General features: G+C 43.6%; 1 protein-coding gene across 1 annotated transcript in view; it reads left to right on the top strand.

The window, feature by feature from the left end:
• The first annotated feature begins 2,814 nt into the window (after positions 1–2,814).
• LOC135215418 (rhythmically expressed gene 2 protein-like) overlaps positions 2,815–15,462 on the top strand; it is a 63,915-nt gene continuing 51,267 nt past the window's right edge. Inside the window, 1 exon segment of the mRNA XM_064250032.1 lies at positions 2,815–3,072. The gene's annotated coding sequence lies outside the window, so the exon portion shown is untranslated.

Here is a 15,462-nt window from a genome sequence, read left to right as displayed (position 1 = left end):
AAAAATAATATATCGGTCTTAAAATTACGGAATATTTAGCTAAAGCTGCACCACATTCACCAATGAGAGACAAGATTCCTGAGGCTTGGTTGGGTGTGTCATTTTTTCTGCCAATCAGATGATGCTGAGCCCGGCAACGTTCACTAAGGCGAGCACTGTATTCTTATTTTGTACAAGCAAATCTATATATATCAACCATATATATATATATATATATTGTGAACATTTCTTGCGAAAGTTTTTAGAGAACGAATAGCTGTTTATAATATATATATATATATATATATATATATATATATATATATATATATATCTAAGCAAATACCACAGGAAAATGATAGTCAGAAATCCAAGCGCTTTCGTCTTTACTAAGACATTGTCAAGGAACAGACAAGCCGGGAAATCTCTTTCACAACGTCTCAAACAGCACAGCACCAATATTCTGTGAGCAGTGGGCAAATATCGAATGCATTGTTAGTACATATGAGAGATTTAGATCATCCTATTAACTGGAGTCAAGCAAGAGCCTTAATCCCATGTAATGACACAGTTAAAAGAAATATAATTGATTCTTGTTTCATCAAGTAAATAATGGAAATGTTCTAAATTTAAGTCTCGGTTTGTTTAAACTTGATGCCTTCATAATGAAAAAAGTCGTAGAAAAATATAAGCAACAAAATTAATATATTCAGTTTTTACATGTTTTGGACTGTACGGATACTTTGTAGTTTCGGTTAGGGTTAAATCTATGTTTAGGTTTGTGACCGTGTGATATCCGATAATCCTGAATTATCTCTTTAATTTTTACCTTTTTAATAATTAACCATCTGATACTCTTGATCTTGTTGTGTACCTGAGAACTTTCTCTCCAATTGTATTTCATTCGTTCCTTGACAATGTCTTAGTAAAGACGAAAGCGCTTGGATTTCTGACTATCATTTTCCTGTGGTACTTATTTAATGAAGTCACGTGCATCTACTGTGATTTTTAAGCATATGTGTATATATATATATATATATATATATATATATATATATAATATATATATATATATATATATAAACAATCATCTCTCATAGTTGTGTGCTTTCTAAATGTGCAAAGAACTTGACATGTAGGTTCTCTATATATTCATTTTGCAGGACCTTTCCTCTACCTAAATTTCGATGCATCGATAACTTAGTATAAACAAACATTCTCGCTTTCTCTCTCCTCTGTAACTATACATCATACATGCATACATACATACATATATATGGTACCTATATATATGGTATACAGTATGTATATATATATACTATCTATATATATATATATATATATATATATATATATATATATATATATATATAATCATATATCATATGTTACATTTATCAAAGTTGACTCATCTGTCATCTAATTCTAGAACACTACATGAAATTCATCTCACTGGAGCCATGCAGCTCACCACCAAATCTTTACATGAATTGAACATTGACAGTTTCATGAAAATAATTGGCATGCTTTAGATCGCCAAAATAAGGAATTTTGCATAGCTGAACAATGAAAACTAATTGATTCCCCTCTTTTATCTTTAACTCAACGTGAAACACCTTTTTCCAGACCTTTTTAGTCTCTTACACAGACCTTATACCTAACCCCCAACAAGAACAACAATAAAGTAGTTTGCAGGTTCACTCCCCGTGTAAGCGAAAACCACAATTGTTTCAAGAAGCAATAAAGAGGAAAAGTGTTTGCCAGTTGATACTGGGTTAAGCATATATCTGAATGAGTGAAAATATCTGAAACCTAAAGTTTATGTTCTCAGTCCCAAAGTTAAACCTTCAACTGAAAGTACATGGCTGTCGCTGGGTAACCCCAAGACGTTTCAGGTAGTAATTGTGTAGCCTTTTCAGCTGTCCCTCTAACTGCTTTCGCCTCAACTGACAAACAAACACAGCTTTCTACTTCATAACGTATAATCTCTCCTTCTAACGCTGAGATTGCTCTCGCCTAAGTGGGCAGCCAAACATTTGGCTTCAATTTTCTGTTCCAAAATGTATCAACTTACAAGGGATCCCTTCAACTTTTAGAGCCTCTTCATCTTCAACTTTCGTACAATCGTTCTTACCTCCTGATAAACCACTTTCACATTAATTTTCATACTTTCATAATTTTACTAACCGTTTATCGGCTACTCCTACCTTCAGTATCTTAATTATTTGCACTCTTCAGAGCCTCAGCCAACTATTTAATTTATGTAAAACTACGTTTGATTCTATCTGATGCTAGTATAGTACAATGCCCAAAACCAGTAGCCTTTGTTTCACTAATGCAGGACTGTGAGACAGCCTTCTGGCGGTGTCATGAATGCTGATGCTTATAAGATTTAGGTGTTGTAATGGTGCTTAGAAGCGTAAGGTACCAGCGCTATTATCTTAATTTTCTCGTGTATTTCTCAGGAGCTGGAAATCACACTGATAAGGCGCGCGCGCTCTTGTCCCTCTCCCCTCAAAAAAAAAAGAATATGTATATGTATATATATATATATATATATATATATATATATTATCATCACTCAACTGGATAGGCATATGAGAAAATAAAATAATGTTAAAGAATTTTGTACAAAGTCGAGTAAAAATATCAAAACATTCATCAGTTACAGTTGGTGCTCACGTAATGGTTCTCCTTATCTTTACTTGTCAGGCGCTGAGATCGCCTGAATTTATGCTTTTCATTTGTATGCTGGTCGTTTTCGGTGGTCAGATGATTTGGATACAGTAAATAAATGACCGTCAACCTCAGACCTTGTTGTTTCTCTATTGCCGTTTCGAGAGCCACTGGGAGCCGGAGGAAAGACTTCATTTGGGCTGTATAGGATTAAGCACTGGGACATTTTCTCAGCCCTTGTGCGCCTGGGCCTCAAACAGTTAAAAGAGGAAGTTAGAGCGGTTGAACTAGATAAGGAGATCCAGAAAACAAATGAGATGAAGAACAAAGATCTAAAAGATAAAATCATCACAGTTGCGGGAAAAAAGAAATAGGGTGGCTGGACAGCAAGATGTAAGAAGGGAACCGGGAATGGAGGTAAGTAAACGTCGAGTGGGTGCAGCTGGGGGCCGAAGGAGCGGTACAAACAGGCTACAAACATCCTTAGTATTGCATGCAGGTGCACTGACAGCACTAATCCACCTTCAGAGTGTAAGAAAAGACGAGGAAGACAGATCTTTAGAATTGTGTTTAAATCTAAGTTTATGGAATTGCAAATTAGTTTGTATACATGAATGTCTCCAAAAGTAAAGAATTTATTACAATATATGGTGTCAAATATTTATCAAAGCATCCTCCTTTAGCCTTGCTTTATTGGTCTTGAATATGGATGTACTACTTCCCATGATTTGGTTCCGTGCGCTGCGTTAGCGCTATTTTGATCCCATTCTCGGATTGCTTTCTATGTTCATGAAATCTCACATCTAGCTATATGCCTTTGTCTCCCCAAATGGGATAAAATGTAAAATCTACATTTAATAGCTCATGTTCCCATTTCCTTACTGTTGATATGATTACCATTACAATGACTATTATCATTCGTAACAAATTTCGATATAACTGAGTTTGTATGTATATACGAATGCTACATTACACTGGCTGTAGGTACTATTGATGACAGAGCTAGCTACTGTACGTAACTTATCATGAGGAATTTCATGCACTCACTGTCGCGACTGATATGGTTATCTACCGGATTGTATAAGTTTTTGAAGCAAAATCACAACACTATATTACAAGAATACGTCATTTTTGTACTTGTTTTTTACTTACTACCCATAATAAATTACAGACAGCAATGTCATCATAATACCCGAAAGAAATCGTATGAAATTCAGGCAGGATAAGCAAGAGAATCTACGAAACATTGCATCAATATTGTTCAGGAAAAGGAATCGGCAGACTTGATGAGTGAAATGAGAAATATCTGATGAGCAGAGCGTTGACTATGGAGTTAATGACAAATACAAAGGCATAGAACTGGTAGTATAACAAATGAATGAAAATCGTAATCATGAAGAGCCTCTACGGGCTGCTCTGTGAGCAAGAGCCCGTGCTGGCATAAGGCCAGCTTAATCTTCAACAACAACTAAGAGACGAAATATACTGGATAGACGAGCCTGAAGTGCAGTTCCATAGTAACATCAGAAAATCCACTAATAACGTGGTGTCATCTGTAGGTCAACATTAGAACTGTTCTCTATGAAAAAATATATATCAACAATTGAAATTACGTTTAAAACCTACATGAATTATCTTATTAGAATTATTACTGTCATATAAATAATAATATTAATGCAAAAATGCAAATTAGCAGCCAAAATTGTCATTTAGTAAAAAATAAACATTTGAGTACAAAAGAGTTCCAAACAACAAATCATAGCTGAAACTTGGAATGTAGAATCGTCCCAACAGGTAGGTAATTATTATGTGCATGTATTTTATCATACTGTGAATGTGCTTATAGGCTAGATGCTCATGAATTAAGACATCCTTATGCAAATGAGCGCCTCAGTGGCATGGTTGGTTTGGTGTTTGCTTCATACCTCGGTGGTCGCGGGTTCGATTCCCGGCCATTCCATTGAGGAGTGAGAGATGTGAATTTCTGGTGATAGAAGTTCTCTCTCGACGTGGTTCGGAAGTCACGTAAAGCCGTTGGTCCCGTTGCTGAATAACCACTGGTTCCATGCAACGTAAAAACACCATACAAACAAACCTTATGCAAATGGAATACCGAGTGATCTTAGCATTATGTGAAGCGTGTTTCATTTTTCAACTCTATTTTGTCAGAAAACATCACGTTTAGCTACTAGGCTACCTAGGTAGTAGAGGTAGGTCTAGTACCTAGTAGTAATTCAACTCTTAGCTAGGGAGCTACCTAGGCCTATATGTTCAGTTGGTTATAGGTAGCTACCTGGGCACATCCTAGGTAGGTAATTTGTCGGCAGAGTTTGTAATGCAGGTTTGCTACTCGAAGAAGGTACAGTTGTATCAATAGCTACCTATATTTTATTGGAGTTAAAATAGGTAATCCTACAGTTAGCTAGGTAGGTGTCTAAATTCACTGGTCCCTTGTGTGGTGTGTTTAAATTTTTTGATCCTACCTAGCCCACCTATCTAGGTAGGCTACCTAGGGGGAAACACTGCAGTGGATCCATCGTCGTGTGGATCAGCCTTATTCACTCATTATTTAATTGGTGAAGCATACCATTCAAAAGATTGAAGTATGGTCAACATAGGTAATGTGATAGGGGGAAACACCGCAGTGGAGCCATCGTCATCGCGTGGCTCAGCCTTATTCACTTGATATTTAATTGGTGAAACAAGAATACAATTACATCTTTAAGCATGCCATTCAAAAGATTGAAGTTTCATCAACATAATGTGATACCTATAGGGTAAAACACCGACTATCACGGCTGGCCACCCTCCAAAAAAGTACTTATAACGCGTCCTGACACTGGAGATGGTCATCAGTCACGAACTGTTGTTGGTGAGAGACAGAGCTAAAGACCTCTACTCTCCTTTCGAAGTAAGCATTTTCGCCAGTGTTAGAAATTAAGGCCATATTTTAAGCTTTAAACAGAGGGTAATGAAAAGGGTGGCCAACGCAGGCCCACAACACCAAAACGCTTTTGAAATTTTTACTTATGATTAAAAAACTTTAGAAGATTGATGCCATCTTGATGTTTGCGGAGTTGCTTGTGTCAACAAACTTCCCATTTCCTGTGATAAATCCGCACACCACTTGTAAAGATTTTGAAAGCGTTATGGAGGTATTGTGCACTGCGTAGGGCCAGACTTTTCATTACCCTCTGTTTAATCTTAAAATATGGCCTGAATTTCTACCTTTGGAGAAAATACTTAATTCGAAAGGAGAGTAGAGGTCTTGAGCTCCTGCTCTCACAACCAACAACTCATGACTGATGACCATCTCCGGTGTCAGGATATGTTAAAGTACTTTTTCAGAGGGTGGCTTGAAACGCAGTAGAAAGTGGCTCGGCTAGTGCAGTCGGTTGTTTCCCCTATAGTATGAAAGCACCATACGAACAAAAGTAGGTATGTGAGGTCTTCGTAAAATATGTTTTCAAGGCAGTTTTTAAATCCAATATGGCGTCCACCGACTGAGGTGCCATTCTTAACTGCAAATGATCCAACATCTTTCCCAGCACTCATTTGAACAATGTTAGCGTATAGTATACTATGTAATGTTTATTGATCTTACTCAAGATTGTAGTTGTAATCAGCACAATAAAACAACATTTTGTTGCCTATATTAGTGAAAGTACGAAAATTCTTATTGCCGGGGTCATGGCTTGAACTGAAATTCATTTTTACCTTGTAATCGGTGGTTTTATCCTTACTGCCATCACAACTGAAACTCCACTGTGCTTATTTGAATGTAATTATACATGTTTTGGTCTTAATTCACTCCAAATTGCACTTGAACTACTTGCGGTTCCTGATTCCTAAGCGCTCACTCCACAAATTCAGTTGCGGGCAGCACACGAGTACACGGTTTATGAGGTGCAAAGCTTTATTCCCTTAATTGTTTACTTGTTCCGACACGGCATACAAACCTTCGGTCCTTTTACAATAGGAAGGTACTAGCGGCAGCTGGATAGGTCGTAAGCTTTCGAACAAGGGGTTCGGTAGTTAACTGCTTGTCCGACAGGCGCGCGCGACTGGGAGGTAAACAAACCACTTTTGCTTTCGGCCTGCTGGCGTGTAGACGTGTATCATCGCTCTCTGCCCGCTTCATCGTCGTTGCTTTCGCATGGTTGTGTTTTTCTTTTTCTATTTATCTAGTGAAACTGAATTGTAAGTACAATCATTTCATATTTATTTCCATTGAATTCAATTGTGAATTAAATGATCTTGGTTTCTCCACGCCCTCCGATTACCCGAGTGCCGGGACTGAAGGGCGTAAGTGCGGGAATTCATTTTCCCAGAAATGATCCTCTTATTGTGTATGCTCGGTGCCGAGGGCGGGAGAGCGCTCGCTCCGAGCTTATATTTTGGTTGAAAATGTGTAGATGAAAATCGTAAGTAAGTGCCTTTTCATTTATTTATTTTTTTTTTTACCTGTATGCTCGTTGCCGAGCGAATGCGCTCGGCACGAAAACTTATTCTGTATGGAAGTGGAATCGCAAGTACAGTATTCTTTTTCATTTTCTATATTTATTTTGATTGTAGCAATACTCATTTGGATCAGTTCCGCTCTTACCGGAAATTGATCCTTTCCCCTTTTTATTTGAATGAAGTGAAATCGCAAGTGCAGTTCTTTTTCATTTTCATATTTTATTGAGATTGCATTATTTACTTGGATCAATGTTCCGCTATTTCCCGGGTGAATTGATCCTTCCCCTTTTTTATTTTTATTTTGTATGAAGTGAAATCCGCAAGCGCAGTATTCTTTTTCATTTTTCTATATATATATTTTGATTGCATCAATTCATTATGGATCAAGGTTTCCGTTCATAATCGGGAATGGATCCTTTTACCCTTGCGCTCGGTACCGAGGGCGCAAATGCGCTCGCTCCGAGCCCTTATTCATGGTGAAGTGAATCGTAATGCAAGATTCTTTTTCATGTTATTCCTTTTATTATTGATTGCATCAATATTTATTTTGGTTCAAGTTCCGCTCAGTCAGGGAATTGATCCTTATGCCCGTGCATTCGGTGCCGAGGGCACGATTGCTCGGGCTCTTTTTATTATTGTTGGGTACATGGGTGCTGTGCGGGGGTGGGGAACAGAGAATCCCTCCCCCCCCCGCGCTAAGCTCCCACAGATGGCCCTCCCCTTCGGGGGGAGGTTATCTGGGTTCTCCTCCTCGCCCGATCCGTCGAGCGCGGGAGAGGGCGCTCGGTGCCCGATGTACAATTGTATTCGGGGTCTTCCGCTCGTTCGGTGTGGGGCTCACCCCCCCGCGCGAGGGGGAACCTTCCCCCCCACTAATCACTACTACTGTTATTTCCGCAGGTGCTATTGCCACGAGGGTGGACCTTGGTGAGGTATGGGCGTCCGTCGATTTGCAGGGCGTGCCTAGTGTCCAGGGGCGGCGGTTCTATGTCTGGGCCCTGCTGCGGTCACCCATGGAGTGGTGACCACGACAACGATATCGACTCCAGGTGACGACGTCCCTCCTCACCTGGTGCACTCGCCTCACGTGGTAACAGTCTTGCCTACAGCCGCTGTGAAGTGCCGTTCGCCGTACCGAGAGGGGGGCGTGCCGCCGCCGCTCGTGGTTGCCGCGCTGCCGCGACCACACTTCCGCTGCCCTAGAGCTCGCCCCTGGACCTGCCGCCGGTACCAGGATGTTGCTGGCTGCTGGCTTCACCTCCCTGTGTGTTTCCGGTGCTGCATGCAGTACCTGCCGATTCTGTGCTGACTGTCCATGCAGTTGCTGCGCTGGCTGTCCCTGCCGTTGCTGCGCTGGCTGTCCCTGCCGATGCTGTGCTGGCTGTGCCTGCTGTTCCTGAGATGCCCATACCTGCTGACGTCGTCCCTGTTCGTGGTGGTACTACCCCAGACTTTGGTCTGTCTGTACAGGTGCGTCCGGGCCCTGTGGCTTCGGCTACAGCAGCCCCGGCTCCGCCCTGGATAGCAGATCTTACGTCTGTCCTGAGGAAGCTGACGAAGAAGAGGAGGAAGGTGTCGTCGTCGTCGTCTTCATCTTCTTCATCGTCGTCGGCTGCCGCCTCTTCCCCTTCGACTTCTAAGGCTTCACAGCCAGGAGGAAGAAGGTTGCCTCCTCCCTCCTAAGAAGTCTCCTCGGGAGCTTCTCGGGGACCCGTCTCACCTCGGGGGTGGGACGGGGGGGTTCTTCCGCTGGTCCTCCTGCTCCTTCGGGAGCGGGGCCCGTCTCTTCTTCCGCAAGGAAGAAGACTACGGGGACCAGAGGGGTACCGGCTAACACCGGTACTTCCTCGCCTGGTGTCAGTGGTTCTGCCACTGCATCAGGGTCCGTCTTGGCCTCTCGTTCGCGGGAGGTACCGAGTGTACGGTCGCCTACCAGCGACCGTGCAGCCAGGAACCAGACCTCTGAGTCCGCTCAGCGTCAGGTTCACGGCACGGGGCGGAGACTGGTGACAGCCGCTCACGCGACTCTCACCAGACCAGCTCTCGCTCTCGCGGCGACCAGTGGCTACCCGGTGGACGTGACGGTCCACGACCGGCCACGGGCTGAGGCTGGGAAGAGGTCCTCCCGTTCGCCGGTGCCAGCCACGGCTGGAACCAGCGACGTGACGTGCCGTGAGGACAAGCACCGGTCTCACTGTGACAGTGGAGCCTGCAGGTCGCCTGACCGTCGCTCTCACAGAGAGCGATCGGATACGGCAACCAGCACCAGCTCGTCTGACACTCGAGATCGGGGCCGCTGTGCTCAGTCCAGCCGTTCTCCACAGCGAGACGGTTCGACCAGGCCTGCAGCTCGATCGCCACCGCGGGTTGACGATCGCCTGCAGCCCTCCAAGCCTGCTGGTTTCTGCCAGCGAGAGCGAGGAGGGAGCGTCAGGTCTGCCTCTCCCGTACCTTCAACCTCCTCGGGTTACACCGGAAGGAGCGAGGTATTGAGGAGTGATCGTGAGGGGTGCGCCCCTCATGATCCCACCACGACGCCCTACGTGCCAGGCACGGTTCTTGGACCGGCCAGGACGTATGCGCAAGTGGATGGAGAAGACCGAGAGGGCTGTCGCTGTTCCCCCTTCTTAGGAGGAAGGTTCTCGGAATATGCTCTTGTTCGAAGGGCTTAACGGTCCTACTCTGCAAGATGCTGTGACTTCCGAGATCCAGAGGAACTTTGCCGAGGTTATGGCGCTGATTCGTCAGCACAACGACCTCGGGGAAGGATCGCCGCTCCCACCAGCAGAGCCACGTCTCGGCTCGAGTCGTTTTGGGGCCCGAGAGGGAACCCAAATCGACGGTGGGTCTGCCGCGATCGGAGCTTGCCGACTGTGTTGAACCAGGTAGTCTCTCGTCTCCGGACAAGAAGGCTCTCTCAGTCTGGCCGTCGAACAAGCTACTTCACCTCCTCTACTGCGACAGAGGCGTTTCTACGTGTCTTCGGACACCGTATTTGAATACCCCTTCGGTCCTCCTGAGAGGTTTCGACCTCGACTAGGACTGGAATGAGTCGGAGGACGGTATCGGCTCTCTCCTGTCAGGTGTCGATCAGCCCCACCCAGATGACGTTCACAGTGGCGGCAGACCCTTACCTACAGTATGAGTTCGTAACCCTCCTCGGGAAAACGTTTTTTTCTCCTGACGATACGTTTTCCCAGGCTCTGAGAGGCCATCGTCGTAAGGCGATGGCTGCTCCTTTTCTTCTCCAACTGCTAGTTCCGCTGGGAAGGCGAGCCAGTATCCAATCATCCCCCATTCCCTCTCTCCTTACGGCTACGAGGGAAAGGGAGGGATCCTACAGAGATTTCTCTGTAAGATCCCACGTTAGGGGCTGCGCTACCGGGGGGACCTTCGGGTCCTACCTGACGTAAGCCCCGGTCGTTGAGGAGGGATCCTGCCCCTTTCTCGATTTCTACGGAATCGAGAGGTCCACCAGCCGATATCGTTTGACGAATTCGGTGGGGGGTTTCGCAGAGTGCTTAGAATTCTACGGAATTTGTAGCGCACTCAGAGTGTTCAAGTTTTTTACGATCTCCAAACACTTAGGCGAGGACCACGGTCCAAAGTGAGCGAGAATCCCCGATAATTGTTACACGATAATCGGGAACCTCGCTTATGCTCGAATTCCTGTAATTTCTAGCATTTGAAAGAAGACTGCTGCTGAAAGAAGAGTATCTCACAGTAGGCGATTAACCTGGAATAGAGAAGAACGGACGAGAACTTCCAGTTTGGCTTGAACTATCGTCTTCGGTATTCTGTTCACCATTGAAGCTTTCCTTTGGGGAAAGACTTCTCCTTCACTCTCTTGACTAGAGAACGAAGGCGGTCGATCTCCAATCCTTATTCTCATTCCTCGAGAGGAAAGAATTTAGGATGGAGGTCGTGGTACAGAACCTACAAATATACTACGTATATTACCCTCGCGCATGATTCTTTTAACAGTTGAATTGTCCGGGGGTAGGCGCATACCGTAGTTAAAACTCTACGGTTTGTGACCGAGACGAATTGTATCTTAATTGAACTGCAACTCGGGGTTGCCTGCAACCTCCCAGCAGTTATCAGTTTCGATTTTAGATACTGGTATTGTCATGACAACACAAATCAGCTTTTGTGCTTTACCGAAATCCCGTTTCGTTTAAATATAATTGCTTCGACGCGGTTTATTCTTTATGCTCGATGGTTCTAGCCGAACGCATTCCTTCGTGGAATAATGGATTACCTGGCAACTCAGGATGACGAGTCACCGAGAGCTACTGCGTATTGAACTGCCTGATAGCAGCTCAGTATCAGCTAGGTCTCGGAGATGCACGGTCGGTTTACGTCTCTCTCTCCCCTGGTTTGATTGACTACCGAACCGTATCTCTGCCCAACAATCATGGACTTAGGTCTCTGATTAACGGGGATTCTCGCAATAATGAAGGACCATCTACTGCTGTGACGCTCGATTTCATCGCCTTCGACATTGCGAGAATTTTCAACAGAGATATCTCTTGGACTCTTTCATCTTTCTGTGTACCGCACGGTAACAGAAGTCTGTACTAAGTCTCCCGCTGCATCGCACCGCGATAATGCGAATGATTTTTGCAGACATCTGAGTTTGTCTTCAAAATATCTCGTATTCGTAGGTGTGCAATTATTCATTGCTCGCCCCGAATTAACAGATGTGTCAGAAGACATCGCCTACTCTCCGACCTGACAGCTCTACTTCCAAATGTTCAGCCCATGAGAAGCAGTTCTTCAGCAGTATTCCCTGTCTCTTCATTACTGAAAAGCGCTCCGCTTTTATTGCAACTACGATCCTCACCGGACAGCAATGAATAGCGGTTAGCGTTCTCAGTCTTTGTAGCACAGGTTCAGAATCTTGAGAATCCTTCTCTCGGTTCAGCTGTGAAGACGTAGGTTGCTTTTTCTGTACACCTTCGTCTTCAACGACACATAGTGTTGTTTCTCCTTAGCTGAGAATCAACTATACTATGAGATATCTTGCCATGAGGGACCTCGGTCTCTAGAAGGCAATTGACTTTCGCCTGTTGGGCACATGCCTTAAGAGAATCATCACCTCGCCTTCTGGCATCGGTGACGAACAAATTATTTGTTTAGTCTCTTGGCATAACCCTTTTAAGGCGAAGGTCACGTGACTTGCTCGGATGCTTGGACAACTTGCCTCCTTCCAAAGTCCAAACGCAGTCAGTCGGCAGCTGTCAGAGCTCCCGAGTCAGTTACGAACTACGCTGTTGACTTAGTTCTGTTGTTACAAAGCAATCATTACTTCGTTTTAATAGCTTGTCACAGTACCCATACCATCGACACCCACCATTGAGTGTCGGTGTCCTATCCACTACCGAGAAGAACTTCACTGCATGGGGATAGGAGAATGTGAGACACTTCGCTGCAGACGGATAGACCAGTATGGGTACAGGACATCACCGAAGTCGAGAAGAGGGATAGGTCATACGACCATTCCCTTCTTTTCCTCTGAGGTAATTGCATGACTTTTCCTGCGAAGTCAAGCATTCCATTTTTGGGGGATGGGGATTCGTGACGCTCGATTTCGTACCGACTTCGTAGCGAAGACTCAAAGAACCCTTCGGTTCCTGACGATCGGTTAGAGTCCTTCACAATCCCCTCCCTAATGGACTTCACCGCCTTCGATGCGAAGGAGATGCTGCTTTGTCCTGTGAAAGCGCGACCGCGCTTTCTGAAGAAACTCGACATCCCAGGCTGAGTGTTGAAGACTCTTCGTCAGCACCAAGATGACCTAGAAGTACACTCCCTCGAGTTACACAAGAACTTCTCCGTGGCGCAGGTACTGAAGGCAGGGGTCTGGTACAACCAGACCACTGGCACCTCCTTCTACCTTTTGGATATTGCCCACAGGTCCTTGGATCGTTTTCCTTGGGACCCGTGGTGGCTGCTCAACACGTTGTGTAGCTAACCCAGACCCTAGCAGGCTGAACAGCATCGAGTCCTGGTGTGACTGTAAGAATAGATAAGTGAATGAGAGAGTGACTGGCTTCTCTTCCTATCTTTTTCTCCCCTCTACCTGTGGGTAGAGGGATACAGTCATCACCTTGCTGGATAAGGACGAGATGCGGTGAGCTACTCGACAGAGCCCCATCCTATCCCTTTCACTAGGGATGGGAGCGAATATCCACCACTTCCTCCTACAAGGGGGGGGAAGTGGATGCCAACAAGAGACAAACCATAACTTTATGTTGCCTCTTGCAAATAGGAACTTGTTCTTGTTTGCTGGTATGAAGAGATACGCTGCCTCTCTTAGTACTTGGTCCAGAGGTCTGACCATTGATCCTGCGGTGCACACCCCGATCAATCGGACAGAGGCTTGGATCCCTCCCTCGCTCTTACGACCAGGGAGGCATTCCAAGGTTGGGCGAACACCAGTCTGTTCACAAAAGACTCAGATTCCTCCCACCAAGAAGTGAGTCTTCCTATTGTAAAAGGACCGAAGGTTTGTATGCCGTGTCGGAACAAATGACAATTTGTCCAAAATTGCATTTTTCCTAACTATACAAACCCTGAGGTCCTTTTACACATAGTCCCACTCATGCCACCCCTCACTCTGCAGTTTTTGCTTGGGCCAAAAGCAAAAGGGATTTGTTTACCTCCCAGTCGCGCGCGCGCGCCTGTCGGACAAGCAGTTAACTACCGAACCCCTTGTTCGAAAGCTTACGACCTATCCAGCTGCCGCTAGTACCTTCCTATTGTAAAAGGACCTCAGGTTTGTATAGTTAGGAAAAATGCAATTTTGGACAAATTGTCATTTTACTCATTATCATTATTTAGTTTAACTTTACTTTGTTACTTCAAAATGTTTATTTAATTCATGTCTATTATCCCTTTTTTGCAACCAAATTAACCCTGAAAAATTACAGATATATCTAAAGTAGTTATGAGCAGACGGCAAAATGACTCGTCGTTGCCAATCTAGTGGAGCTTTACACATACGCTGATGCATTTACAAACTGTTTCCATGAATTCTAGTTGTCATAGTAATGCAATAATGATAAAATTGCTATAATATGTATATATACTACAAATAGATACACTAATTTCACTTATTTCCCTGGTTTTGTGTAAGTCTTATACCCAGTTTGGAGGGTAAACACATACCAATTGGCAACACTGATAAACAATAGAAGAGCGCGAACAGCGCCGTAGGTACTGTTCACAGCAAAACTGTTGATATTTTAGTCAGGAATCTATTTACTTTTTCAACAACAAATATTTTCAAATTAATAATCATGAATATGAAAAAAATTTATGCAATTCATGACTTTATACTGCCATTTAACTATTTCTATTTAAATAATTATCTAGTTTTTAACTTTACTTTGTTGTTACTTCAAAATGTTTATTTAATTCATGGTCCTCTTATCCCTTTTTTTGCAACCTCAAATTAACCCTGAAAAATTACAGATATATCTAAAGTAGTTATGAGCAGACGGCAAAATGACTCGTCGTTGCCAATCTAGTGGAGCTTTACACATACGCTGATGCATTTACAAACTGTTTCCATGAATTCTAGTTGTCATAGTAATGCAATAATGATAAAATTGCTATAATATGTATATATACTACAAATAGATACACTAATTTCACTTATTTCCCCGGTTTTGTGTAAGTCTTATACCCAGTTTGGAGGGTAAACACATACCAATTGGCAACACTGATAAACAATAGAAGAGCGCGAACAGCGCCGTAGGTACTGTTCACAGCAAAACTGTTGATATTTTAGTCAGGAATCTATTTACTTTTTCAACAACAAATATTTTCAAATTAATAATCATGAATATGAAAAAAATTTATGCAATTCATGACTTTATACTGCCATTTAACTATTTATTTAAATAATTATCTAGTGCATGCTTCTTCTTCTTCTACCAAAAAATCGTAGTTTCCTTGGTTAAGTCGTGGTTGGAAGTTGTTGTTTACGATTTTTGTGAAGAAAGTGCCCCAGCATCTATGGGTACAAGTGGTGTGCGCATTTAGCACATGGAAGGGGAAGGTTATTGACACAAGCGACTCAGCAAACATCGAGATGGTGTCAGTCTTCTAAATATTCGGAATTGTAAGTAAAAATTTCCAAAACGTCATGGAGGTATGTGTGCACTGCGTAGAGCCAGACTTTCATTAACCTCTGTTTAATCTTAAAATATGACCTTAATTTCTAACTTTGGAGAAAATACTTACTTCGAAAGGATAGTAGAGGTCTCGAGCTCTTGCTCTCACCCCCAACAACTTGTGACTGGTGCCCATCTCCAGTGTCAGGACGTGTTAAAGTAC

Source organism: Macrobrachium nipponense, chromosome 19 (assembly GCF_015104395.2).
Source record: "Macrobrachium nipponense isolate FS-2020 chromosome 19, ASM1510439v2, whole genome shotgun sequence".
Taxonomy (NCBI): Eukaryota; Metazoa; Arthropoda; class Malacostraca; order Decapoda; family Palaemonidae; genus Macrobrachium; species Macrobrachium nipponense.
The sequence above is the reverse complement of the archived record's forward strand: the minus strand, read 5'-3'. Positions and strand labels throughout refer to the sequence as shown.